This window comes from Panthera onca, chromosome C2 (genome assembly GCF_046562875.1).
Source record: "Panthera onca isolate mPanOnc1 chromosome C2, mPanOnc1 haplotype 2, whole genome shotgun sequence".
NCBI lineage: Eukaryota > Metazoa > Chordata > Mammalia > Carnivora > Felidae > Panthera > Panthera onca.
Window position 1 is genome coordinate 77,927,223 of NC_138347.1, and position 13,770 is coordinate 77,940,992.

Below are 13,770 nucleotides of genomic sequence, written 5' to 3' on the forward strand. Positions count from 1 at the left end.
AGAGGGCATAGTGTCTTCGGGGGTTTAGAAATGAGTCCAACAACATATGTGAGGAATCTTCATATTTAAATTATCAGTGTGAGTTTTCACATTAATATTGCTCCTTCCTGCCTGACTCTTGGGTGTGGGTCTTGCTTCTCTAGCGAGCCCATCTGCATATGTCTTTGTGACTACCCCAAGCCCTAGTGCAGTGAAATGCACCAATGTGGTTGTTTTGTTAATGCTGATTATGAAGACCCAATTGTAATTTGCATAAAGTACCCTGTAAATTAAATTAAAGTGCAGAATCTTGATTTTCAAAAGTTGAAGCAAAAGGGAGATATTACTCTTCTGTATCTATCATCTATCTATATCTATCTGTCATCTATCTATCTATCATCCCTCTATCCATCTACCCATCCATACATCTGTGTAATTAGCCAGTGAGGATGGCTTCCTTGTGTAGCCTCATTTTTTTTAAATGTTTATCTATTTTTGAGAGAGAGAGAAAGACAGAGTGTGACTGGGGGAGGGTCAGAGAGAGAAGGACAGAATCCAAAGCAGGCTCCAGGCTCCGAGCTGTCAGCACAGAGCCCAATGGAGGGCTCAAAACTCATGAGCTGTGAGACCATGACCTGAGCCAAAGTAGGACGCTTAACTGACTGAGCCACCCAGGTGTCCGTGTAGCCTCATTTTTACTGATGAGAAAACATGGCTGTGAGAAGTAAAGGTAACTGCACAAAGTGATAGAGCTAATCCCAGAGTCAAAACAGTAATTTAAGTCACTCCAAACTGAGGGCATTTTTGTCTTCAAGAAAGTTCCATGGGAAAACAGAATTCTTCAAAGAGAGATGGAAAGTATACATTACCATTGTTATTGCTGTACACTATTGATATTATTAAGCCTCATGTTGACCTAGCTTCACTCCTTCCCAACTGCTGATGCTTGTGCCAGGGACTTCACGATCATAAACTGCAAAAGATTTCCTGCTTCTGAATGTTTTGAGATTAAAAGTGCCAAACCTGCTTGTGGGGCTAGGTATTGTTTTCATTTCTTTTCTGTGTGGGTGGTCTACTGTGATTCCCAAGACCACCTCTATCGCGGAGCTGGAACATTAGCTGATGGTTGATGGTGCTCTAGGGAATTAAGAACTGTTGTTTTCTCTTCTAAAACAACAGCTGAGCTAGCCAAGCCCAGGTCAGCATGCACACACACACACACACACACACACACACACAAGACATAAACACACACACCTGCATAAAGAGATTAGCCTCCAGCTTCAACTCCACCCACCCAATCCCTTCATCAAAAGGAGCTCCCCTTGACATTCCAAAGCTCCCAATCCCATCCGCAGACATCTAGAAATGTATGCACTGATATCAAGACACCAGGGACAGGTTTACAAAAGGAACCCCTAATCCAGTGACCCAGTTTTCTCAAACAGCAGCCTGAGGAGCAGGAGACTTACATTTGTCAGTGTAGTTAGTTCAGTCACCTTAAAAATGCACCTACCCCAGAATCAACTTCTGCCTTTCTGTCCTGGGACTCCTTGCTTGCATTGAGCACACAAAAAATTTCCTCCACTCCTAATGATATGCTTCTGTCTAGCTATTTGACATCACATGCAGGTGGATTCAGCAAACCAGAAGCAGGCCCGCAATCTGCCCAACCACTGCACTCTAATTTTCGTGTTACAATTTGTTGCGTGTGCAGCTCTTTGGAGAGAAGTTCTACCCATGAGTACCAACAGAATTTTTAAAGTGTGTCACTTTAAAGCAATCCTCTTGGTCAATAACACTGTGCAGGTGCCAGAGGGAATGCCAGGTTGCTGTGGGAGTTAGCCATATTTCAACATTCTCAGAGAGGCATAGCTAACCAAAGACTGGTGGAAGGTACCTCTGACATGTTGGTTTTAGACAAACTTGAACTGAAAAAATGCAGTTGTATTTTCCATTCCTTTGTTTGCCCCAGTGAACTTTTGTTCCATTAGCACTGTTCTTTCTTCAGAATCTGGCATCTGCTGTTCAAACCACCCCCTCATGCTCAGACATGTTTATGAACTTTTCTCAGAAAGTTCTGACGTTACCTCTCTGGGAAGTTTTGTCAGAAGCGTTTCCATGAGCCAAATTTTAATGAATTCTCAACAACTCTTCTAGCTGCCCAGGGCCTCCCTCAGATGCTGCAGTGATCGGGGTCAAGGTGGTCAATCTCCACCTTTTAAAAAGAAGAATGGAGGAACAATAATGATCTTGAAAAATTAGTCTCGGGCTCATTCCTAGGATACTCTCCCATGAAAGGTGCAGCTTGGGACCTATATAACCTCAACCTAGGATTCAGAAATTCTCCTAGAAATTAGGAGTAGAGGTGAGTAGCCTTAAAAGGTCATAATAGAGGCTAAGGGGAAAGGTAAGGATAGAAAAGATTATAGCAAAGAGGAACAGAAGGGAGTGTTTGGAAGAAAAGTTAGCAATGGGGGTAGCATTGTACAAAAGGAAGGAAACTTATGCCTGTTAAATAGGTATTATGGCTTAGGTCCTTGGGAAAGCACTTTAAATGTAGCATCTCATCTAACTCTTGTAAGGAAGATTGAGTTGTTTTTGAACCTCCCAAATTCACATGTTGAGGTCCTAACCCCAGTAGTTCAGAATGGAATCTTACTTGGAAATAGGGTTGTTGAAGACATGATTAGTTATGATGAGGTCCTTTGAGTGGACCCTAATCCAATACGACTGGTGTTCTTATAAAAAGGAGAAATTTGGTCCCAGACACTCTTAGAGGGAAGACAATGTGAGGTGACACAGGGGGAGGACAGCCATCTTTAAGCTAAGGAGAGAGACTTGGAACAGAGCCTTCTCTCACAGCCCTTGGAAGGAACCAGCCCTCCTGACACCTTGATTTTTGACCTCGTGCCTCCAGAACTGTGAGGTAGTAAATCTCTGTTGTTAAAGCCACTATTTGTGGTACTTTGCTATTGCAGTCCTAGGAAACTAATACAGAAGGTGTAGAGGACAAGGGCAGAACACCCCAAGTTGAGCCACTGTGGCAGGAAGTTAAGTTAAAAGCAATCAAAACCCAGCAGATTCATGGGGTTCCTGGGTGGCTCAGTCGATTAAGTGTCCAACGTCAGCTCAGGTCATGATCTCACAGCCTGTGAGTTTGAGCCCCGCGTCAGACTCTGGGGTGACAGCTCAGAGCCTAGAGCCTGCTTCATATTCTGTGTCTCCTTCTCTTTCTGCCCCCCCACCTCAAAAATGAATAAACGTTAAAAAATAAAAATAAAAATAAAAATAAAAACAGCAGATTCAGGAAACGCTCTTTACAGCCCCACAACTGTCTAAAAAGAACTTAGAGAGAGGACCTGTCATTTTTCTTGACTGTCTTTGAAATTCCATGTCTATATGGATTGATTCCCTGTATGTACAAAATTAAATTTGATTTTCTCCTGTTAATCTGTCTCCTGTCAATGTGATTCTTAGTCCAACTAGAAGATCTGGAAGTGCAGAGATAATTCTTCCTCTTTCCCTCCGTGTTATCATTTCACACAAGAGGAAACTAAGGCTTGAAGAGGTTCTTCAGGTTTATTTATAACAAGTGAGTTGAAGCTTGAATACAGCTCTTCCTGAAGCCAAAGTCCAATGCTTTTTCCTGGTACCCAATTAGAGCTTGTTGCTGTAATAAAATATGGTCTTCTTTGAAAAGAACATGATTACTCTGTGGTTTTGAAACATTTTGTCTAGAGATGCCTTTGTTCACAATGTAGTGAAGAAGTTCTGTGCACTAAAATTGCAGTGGATGATGATGTCACCCTCCTGTGACTGTCTCAAGTGATCTCAAGGAGAAGTAAAAAAAGGGAAGAACTGGAAAACCAGTTAGACAGAGGCACAAACAATATTTTTAAGCAATCAGAAGTGATCGAAACATAATGTGTTCAGCTGACCTAAGGGTCTTTCTTGTGTCTATATGGAACAATGATTGCAACCATAATAAATGAGATCATGTGATGTGCAAGTATTTACACCTTTCCCTTTTCATACATATAATCCCCTGTAGCTAACAAGCTTCAGAGCAGTTCTTTACAGCAATCTAAAAGACTGTCTCCCAGGCTATCATCCTCAGTAAGACAACAAATAAGGTGTTTACTAACCTAATTTGGGGTTGGCTTTCTGTGAGTAGACAGTTCACCATGTAAAGAAAATAATGGCAAAGATGCTTCAGTTGGAGTGGGGATGGTGTCTATGACTGATCTATTTATCCCTCTCCCCATCACCACTCTGATGGTCCCTACGAGACCTATTGAAACCCACTGCAGGAGAACATGGCTTGAAAACCACTGTTTACAAAGGGAAACCAGATGGACACTAAACATAATATCATCAGTCATACTACAAGGGAGCAAGAAATGGTCATTATTAAATGACATGAAATGCATTTTATAAAAGCAGACATTATACCCGTTCCTCCATAGTGCATAAAAGATGTAAAGTAAATGTGCCACTTACCAGCCATGTGATACAGGGCAAGTTCTTTCCTCTCTGACTCTGTTTCCCTACTTGTAAGGTCTAAGTCATTGTGTATGACCTGTGCACCTCACAGGCTCACAGAAATGACCAATGATGTGAAAAGAACCTTGCAAATCATGGAGCAAAGTGCCCCAACATAATGTGGATCATTCTTTTGCTGAATTCGCTAAGCATAAAAAAAATTATGTAAAGGAAATACTCAGTTAAACATGCAGAGGAATCAGTGAGGGATGTGGAGGTGAAGGCTCCTGATTCCCAAGCCAAAGTAGTACAAGTTAGGCTGAACACCAATGTCTGGGAGAGTCAGCACACCGTGAAATTATGAAGTGTGATCATTAACTGGACCATTCTGCACAGGCCTTCATCTCTGCGTTCAGCATTCTCTTTGAAGTCCATGACCTTCTATGTGTCACTGAACTGCTGAATGACTACTCTGAACTGAATCGAGCATCCCAGTCCACCCTGCTGATGCAATCAGACAAGGTTCACCCTGCACAGCCAGAGTCCCTGGTCTGCATTCAGTCTAGCAATTCAAGTGAAGAACTACAGGGCTATTAAAATGTGTAAGACCTGCAGTCAAGCATAAGCCATGGACTTCAGGAATAAGAACGACTAACCTATGGTTCATTTTTGTTCTTCTAGTCCTGTTGGAAACTCTTGGAGACTCATTTATTTTTAATGAGGAATCCAACCAATACTTAGCCAAAAACAATGAAAGGGCACCATTTCACTCTATACCTAGTTTTCAAAAATTCCAGAATTTAAGAGGAAAGGGACGTAGACATCACTTAGCCCAACTCTCATTTTATAGGTGGCCAAACTAAGATCCCAAAAGAGATATTGACTTTTCAAAGTCCACTTAGTAGGTAAGCAGGAGAGCAAGTTTTAGAACTCAGATCAATATCTCCCAGCCTCATGTTTTATTTATGGACTACCAAAGGAATTGGCATATTAGCATTAAAGGGGAAGCCAGGGAGGTTGAGTAGGTGAGATCTCATTCGTACAATGTGCTTGGAGCCTCAACATCAACAACAGAGACACATAAATTGCCTAATTACATAGCTCTGTGCTGGGCATAGAAATTGTAGGTTGGGGGTGCCTGGGTGGCTCAGTCGGTTGAGCCTCCAACTCTTGATTTTCGCTTAGGTTGTGATCTCATGGTTCGTGAGTTCAAGACCTGCATGGGACTCCAACCTGACAGTGTGGAACCTGCTTGACTCTCTCTCTGCCTCTCTCTCTTAAAATAAAGATGGGCATGTATCCCTCCCCCACACGCACGCTTGTGCCCTCTCCCTTTCTTAAAATAAATTAATTAAAAAAAAGAAATTATAGGTTGTGTTAGCCAAATGTATTTGTGGAAACATTTTGAATATATATTTCAGTAGATGCATACATTAATAAGTTTAAAATAAAATACTAAACAACTCATTAGTGGTGCATCTATTTTCATAAACTGCCACCTCATGACTTAGTTTGTAACTAAGATTTGATAAATCACATGAGAACAGCCTCTAAGATATCATATGCATTCTAAATGAATTATATAGAACTGCAATACCTTACTGGAATTAATAATAGCTTCTTGATGTATGTATGCATCGTATGTATTGATGCATGTGTGTATGTACATACTGATGTATGTAGGCATGTATACGTATCCATGCGTCTACAGAATACATCTCTATAGCACTTTAGGAAAATCTTTACAAAATAAAGTTTCATCTCTTCACATTTTATTCTGAGACACTGAGAAGTGATGTGACTTATCCAGTTCTCACACTTGTTTGCTGCATAACTATGGGCAGATTCCTGAACTAATCTGTGCCTTAATTTCCTCCTGTATAAAATGGGGACAATAGTTCTATCTGTCTCATAGGATTGTTGTGCTACGTGAAATAATGTATGCAAAGCACTCCTGAAGGATGAACTCCTTTTATAACTACATGTTAAGTTGACACAGAGAAGTTATGAAGCTAAAACAAGAATCTGTGGTTTCTGACTCCTGTTTCTCTGCCCTTTCATTCTTCTGCTTTCCCTTTTACTCCTTGTCCCGCCGAAATGTCTAGCATTCTCAGTAGTTTATGCATACATCTTCCCTGAAAGAATTTCTTCTCCTCTATTTGGGAAATGAATTCCTCCCCATTTCTGTTTTATTTTAAATTTGACTTTATTATAGAAGTAATTTAAACTTTTAAAATACCTAAGTCATTAAATTGAGAACTTATCAATATGAGTTGATAAGTGTCAATTTACCAATATGAATTGATAATCTGAACTCTTAGTTTTTACTTTTTTAAGTTTATTTCAAGAGAGAAGGAGAGCATCATGCAAGAGTGTAAGCAAGGGGAAGAGAGAGAGGGAGAGAGAAAATCCCAAGAAGGCTCCTCGCTGTCAGCGCAGAGCCTGACACAGGCTCAATCACACAAACTGCGAGGCCGTGACCTAAGCCAAAATCAAGAGTTGGGCACGTAACTGACTGAGCCACCCAGGTGCCCCACAACTCTTGTTTTTCCAAGGAAAAAAATACTTCACAGTTTTAGAGTTCATTATCGGTATAAGATGCCTTCATCTCCATTATTTAATGTGATTTTTAGAAGAACTCTGTGAGCTAGTCACAGCATACATTTTATGGTTGAGGACCTGAGGCCCAGAAAAGTTAAATAACCACAAGGTATCAAACAGTCATAAGTGGCAGAGTGAAGACTAGAATCTCATTCAAGTGCCATGATTTCCAATTCCTATAAAGTTTGAACAGGAGCACTAGAACAAGGAAGAGTAAAGTCTGTGGAAAAGTAGAGAGCTCCAAACATGGAAATGTTGGCTCAGTATTCCCTAGACTTCCTATTTTTAAAGAGAAGCCAGACATTTTTTATGTGAGATCCAAGTTTTAAAACGTTCTGAATTCCAAGTAAAACATATCCGTGGGCCACCTGTATGCAATTTTTGATCTAGACTGATAAATTCTTGGCCACATATGCCTCTTTCTACTGCCGAGACTGAATTTATTTCAGAAGAGACTCTGCTTATCAAAATGTTTCTTTTTCTCTCAGGCTACGATAAGCCAACTCAACTTTTTCTAAACTCAAAACCTAGACTCGGATTCTAACGACCAACTCAAACTTGACATAGCACTCCCCAGTCCTCTAAATCATACTATCATCCATCTGGTTTCTCAGGGACCCCAAGAGTCAACCTTGATTTCTGGCCTACTCTCGCATCCCACATGCAACATATAAGAACGTTCTGGTATCTGTCCCTGAAATTAAACCCTAGTCCAGCTATGTGTCACTTTTGCTCCCAAGCGTCCATTCTCTGCATGGCAGTGTGACCATTTAAAAATAAAAGGCAGATTATGTCACACTGTTGACTACAACATCTTCGAAGCTTCCCATTGCGAGCAGAAAAAAAGTCCCACACGGCCCTAAATGATCTGGTCTGCTCTAGCTCTCCTGCCTCTTTTCTCCCTTGTGGTTGCTTGGCAATAGCCACATTGACCTTCTTTTCGTCTCTCAAACACACCACACTCTTTGCTGAGAGCTTTGCAATTTCTATTTCTTCTTCCTGAAGTAAACTACTGCCCCAGCTTACTGAGTGACGCCATGGCATAAAAGTACAGGCTCTGGTCATGGGCTTCCTCGTTTAAATTTCAGGTCTGTCACATCAGGCAAGTGGTTTCATGTCTCTGTGCTTCAGTAGGCTCACCTTTAATATGGAGATAATAAGTAATAGTCCCTCCTTCTTAAGGGTTGCCATTAAGCTTAAATTAGTTAAAAGTAGAGAGCTCACAGTCTTTGCACACAGTAGGTAGTTTATCTTCAGACATTATCTGTATATCACTCACTGACTTCCTCTTATTCAGGTCTCAATTTTTTAAATTAAAAAAAATTTTTAAGTTTAAATTTTAAAATTTTAAAATAGCACCTCCTCAAAGAAGCCCTCACTGCCTCCTAAAAGACCTCCCTCCTCAGTCTCTTACATATTACTCTATTTTTCTAACAATACTTCTCAGTAGCTGACATTTTCTTATTTACTTATCTACATGTTTATAGAACATATCCCCCCATTTGAATGTACAAATGTTGCAAGAAGACACGGATTCAGTTTTTTTTAAGGTTTTATTTTTAAGTACTCTCTATACCCAATGTGGGACTCAAACTCTGAATCCTAAGATTAAGAGTCACATCAAGAGACTGAGTCAGCCAGGTGTCTAGGGATTCCATTTTGATAAGCACCTGAAAGGCTGAATTCAAAATGCCCCCAGACTAACAAGAGTGCCTGACACATGGTGGGTGCCCCACAAATATTTGTTGTGTGTGTCCCCCGCAACTGCACTGACATACACACAGGGGTGCTTAGCAAGGATGTGCTTAAATGACTGAAATCCTTTTTAGCATGGTTTCCCACTTGAGGACTTTAGAACGGCTTGTTCTTTTGTTGTCATTTTAATGTTTATTTTTGAGCGACAGAGTGCAAGTGGGAGAGGGGCAGAGAGAGAGGGAGACACAGAATCTGAAGGAGGTTCCAGGCTCTGAGCTGTCAGCACAGAGCCCAATGCAGGGCTCAAACTCATGAACTGTGAGATCATAACCTGAGCCTAAGCTGGGTGCTTAACTGACTGAGCCACCCAGGCATCCCAAGAACAGCCTGTTCCTGATTCCCTAATAAAGCACCATCATCCCATTAGAATCATGTTCTTCTTTCAATAGTCAAGTCTGGAACAAAACAAAATGCTAATCTTATTCACACTTTACACAGGATTGCACTTTAGACAGGATTCTCAGCTACAAAGAATTCCATATAAGAAATTTGTTCTTAGGCTTTCCCATCATAGGTATAGGACTCCAGTTTTCCATACACTTCAAAGAGAAATGCTAAACTATTCATATTAAAATATTAATAGAAAATCTTTGTCAAGTAAAACCTCTCCATCCACAAGTGCTATTACCCAGAGATGTTCTAAGTTGTATTTGAGGGCAGTATCTTGCTTTTAAAGGGTCTAGTTACTGTATCTGATTCTAATAAAATTGTGTAGGAGGACATTCAGCACAGGATTGCAGCAGGAAAGACATTGGTCTAACCCCCTCATTTAGCATAGGAGCAAATGAGGCAGAGAGGGCACTTCTCAAAGTCAAGAGCAGATTCAGGTGGTTTTGTTCCCATTCCAGAAGTTTCTCCACTATGTAAGTGACTTTATATATTCTCTCATTTTTTTCGTTTTTGCCACCCCATTTTTTGCTAAAAAATTTCAAACAAATGAAAAAAAAAAAAAGGAAAGAACAGTATAATGGATACTTTTATGTCCATATAATCTAGACTGGACACTTGTTAATATTTTGCTACATTTACATCATGAATTTTTTGACTTTAGTTTAAAGTAAATCACTCATAGCACAGCATTTTTGTCTCTGTGATACATTTATAAAAACGAAAAAGTGTATTCCCTTATGTAACCACAATATTATTGTCATACCTAACAAAATTTAGAATAATTCCTTAACATCATCTAATACCCAAATCATATTCCAATTCTTCCAAGGGCTGCAATAATTTCATTTATAGCTGGTTTGTCTAACTGGGATCCAATCAAGACATTGCCTCTTGAGAGTTGTTTCTTAACTCTCTTTTAGTTTAAAATATTCCCTCTTTTAATGTCATAACATATTATTTCTGTTTACTTATTATTTCAATTTTCAAAATATTGACCTGTTGAAAATACAGGCAAATTATTCTCTAAAAGTCCACCCTGTATGTTGATGCAAATCCTTCATTATTGGTGTTTGATTTTCTTCCTCTGTCCTCCATATTTCTTATGAATTGAAAGTAAGAGCTAAAGATTTGATTACATTAACATCAAAGTGCCTCTATTTTTGAAGATATCAATTTTCCGCCATTTCTCTATTATAAGTAATTGAACAAACCCCTGAAATTGACTTACAAAGAATAACAGAAAAGGCTAGCAGGTGGTGTGGGAAGAAGGAAGAATATCCCAATTACATCACTGCATTCCAGGATCTGGTATTTAGCTATGGTCCTCAGAACTTGAAAGGATTTAAAGAGACACACAAAGGGAATGAAATACAAACCAGAATGTTACCTTTATTATTTGTAATGAGATATGTAAGCATTAAACCTACTAGAATATTACCATTGGTAAGAGTGGTACATTTCCCCCTATAGGCAGTGGTTTTGGGGACTACTTACATATTAGAATTATCTAGTACTCTTAAAAAAAAAATACTACTCCATAGATTCTGATTTAATTGGACTTGGGTGAAATTGGGCACTGATACTTTTTAAAACCTCCCAAGGTAGTTCAAAAATGCTACTAGGGTTGGGAAACACTGCTGTAGGTAAGTCCAAACCAGAAGCCAAATTGTTATCAGAAAGTTGTTTTGGAAACATAAAATTAGAATTTGGGATGTTAATGATATGAATAAAGAGAGTTGTAAGCGACAATACCAGGGGCACCTGGGTGGCTCAGTGGGTTAAGCATCCCACTTCCCCTGGGGTCATGATCTCAAGGCTTGTGAGTTTGAGCCCCACATTGGGTTCTGTGCTGACAGCTCAGAGCCTGGAGTCTTCTTTGGTTTCTGTGTCTCCCTCTTTCTCTCTCTGCCCCTTCCCCCCTCAAAAATAAATAAACATAAAAAAAAAACCCAAAAAACAAAGAGACAATACCAGTCAGTTGTATCCAAACATCTGAAAACATAAGAGTCATTGGAATATGCTTACATTTAAAAAAAGAGAGGAAGAAAGAAAGAAAGAAAGAAAGAAAGAAAAAAAAAACTAGATCTCTGCTTCCCACTTCACTCTCATCTTCTCCATCCACATTCAGATTTTGATTAAAGAACTCTAGGGTGGGCCCCCAGATGCTATGGTAGCAAACAACAAAGGTGATTCTGATGCAGGTAATCCATGGTCCCTGCACTAAGGAATACCAGTCTGTAACCTCTGGGATACACTTGCCCTGAGGAGTAGAGAAGACCAGTGTTGTTCTCAAACTTAACTACATCAGAATGAATTACAAGGCATGTTGAAACTCACCTACCTCCTAGTTTCTGACTCAGTAGGTTTGGGGTGGAGCCCACAGTTTGCATTTCTAACAAATTTAAGGAAGTGGTTCTCAACCAGGGAGATTTTGCCTTCCAGGGGACATTTGGCAGTATCCAGAGACATTTCTTTTTTTAAGACTTAATTTTTTAGAGCACTTTTATTCACAGCAAAACTAAGTGGAAGGTACAGAGATGTTTTCACACACCTGTGCCCCACACATGCATCACCTCCCCTATGATCAGCTACTCCACCAGCAATATTTTGTCATTTCAAGCTCCTCCTTCTAATTTTTTTCATCTACTTTTTGAATCTCAGGGTATTGGAGACCTCTTCAAGGAACATGCCTCCATTTCTCCCTTTTGAGAATCCTTTACAGAACCTTTATGTAGAAGAGGTTTGTGTTTTCTGTACTTCCTCTCAGAAGCCAACTCCCTCATAAGTCCTGATCCTGGAATAACTGCTAGTTTTGTTCAGAACTGTTTGGAATGCTTTCATCTATATAGCATATAAAAAAGAACTTAAGACAAAATTATTTAGAGACAATAATAGTATTTATAATCGTATTTATTCTTTTAATTTTTATTTTTTTTCTTATGCCACCTGTGCCACAATAGTGATTTCTTAAAGATAAAAAACATCTTCTTAAAAGTCTAATGCACATATCTATTTTATGTTAGAGCATGATATGAGGTTTCATAAAATAAGAAAGGGTGGAACCTCTTTTTGAAGTCAAGAGCTCTTTTCACAGAGACGGGAGAACAAGTCCTACAGGTTTGAAGACAGCCCAGAGGGTGCACAGCCTCAAAGGAGCACAGGGTTTGAGGGTCATAATCATGACCTGAGTACTCCAAAGTGCAGGAGCAAGGCCTGACATTTCTTGTTTCACCTTGAGTGAGATATTCCCATTATGATTTGTTATTGTTCTGATTTAGTGTTAATGCTGGTTTATTATTGTACCCACACTTCTCATAGTGCCTAAGAAACAGGTATTATAAGAGCTTGTGAAATCACCCAAAGAAAAACACAATCTAGTAAAACAGACTGACATGTGCCCAGTAAGAAAGATTGACCATTACACCAATAACTCTGAAACAGACAGAAAACTCAAGGGTTCTAGTAGACACAAGCTATGAGCTGTGGTTACATTTGATTTGAATAATTACAGGAGGCTTCACAAAGGAATTGTCTTGAATGGTGCCTGGGATTTGAAAAGTAGAACTGGTAAAGAACATTTCAGGCTAAAAGAACACTATAAGCAAAGATCTTTGTGTATCTGTAGCTAGACAATGCAATAGTGCAAGAGTTAAATGCATCTTTTAGAGCTGCTGGGGCTCCAGTGATGAATAGAAAGACTTAGTGGAGATTAAAATGGAATTTCTCATTGACCTGAACTAAAGAGAAACAACCATCTGGCCATTAATTCTCATTTTAAGAATGACTTTGAGTCCAGCTATGCAGTAAGGATTTGGGGGGAGGGTACCTTGGTTTAAAGGTCTCTAGAAACTGTTGTTATTTTCTGTGCTGCCTCCATAGGGTAGATAGGAAGGGAGTGAGATATTGTAGGCCCAGGTCTACCTACCCTGGAAATCCAATTGAGCTCACTCTTAAGGAACACAATAAAAGCCTCCCCTCTGGGTTGGACTACAGTTTGCACCATTGGTATGCCAAGAAGCTTCAAAGCACACCCTTGTTATCTTCATTATTTGTTGGATTTTTCATTTGGGAGTTGTTTTCTTTTTTAAATGTTTTGCCTACATATGCATATTACATTATGTGAAATGTAGCTAAATTTCCAGTTCCCAGCTGTAAATAAATCACTACTTATGAAACTTTTCAAACCACTGCCTGTTGACTTCTATCCCAAACATACTTTCTATGACAAGGATGGGAATCTTTTAAGAAAGAGAAAGCTGGAGGACATTCAGTCACGTATTTCAAGAACTTCTAGTAAGCAATTGAATTAGGCCTTCACCTTACGATGTAAGCAGACTCTATGGTCCAAGTAGCCACCCTGAGGCAACCGAAAGAAGCCCAGTCAGCCACTGGGTTTGAGCAATTCCAGGGTGACTCCCTTATAACAGTGGTATTCTGATGATGGAATCAGTGAAGAATGAACTCCCAGAAAGATCTCAGAAAGTCTGATGTCATTAAAGATCTCAATTATCTAAGTAAAAGAAGAAGAATGTAAAATGGGAATTTCCCGTCATCTCCTTG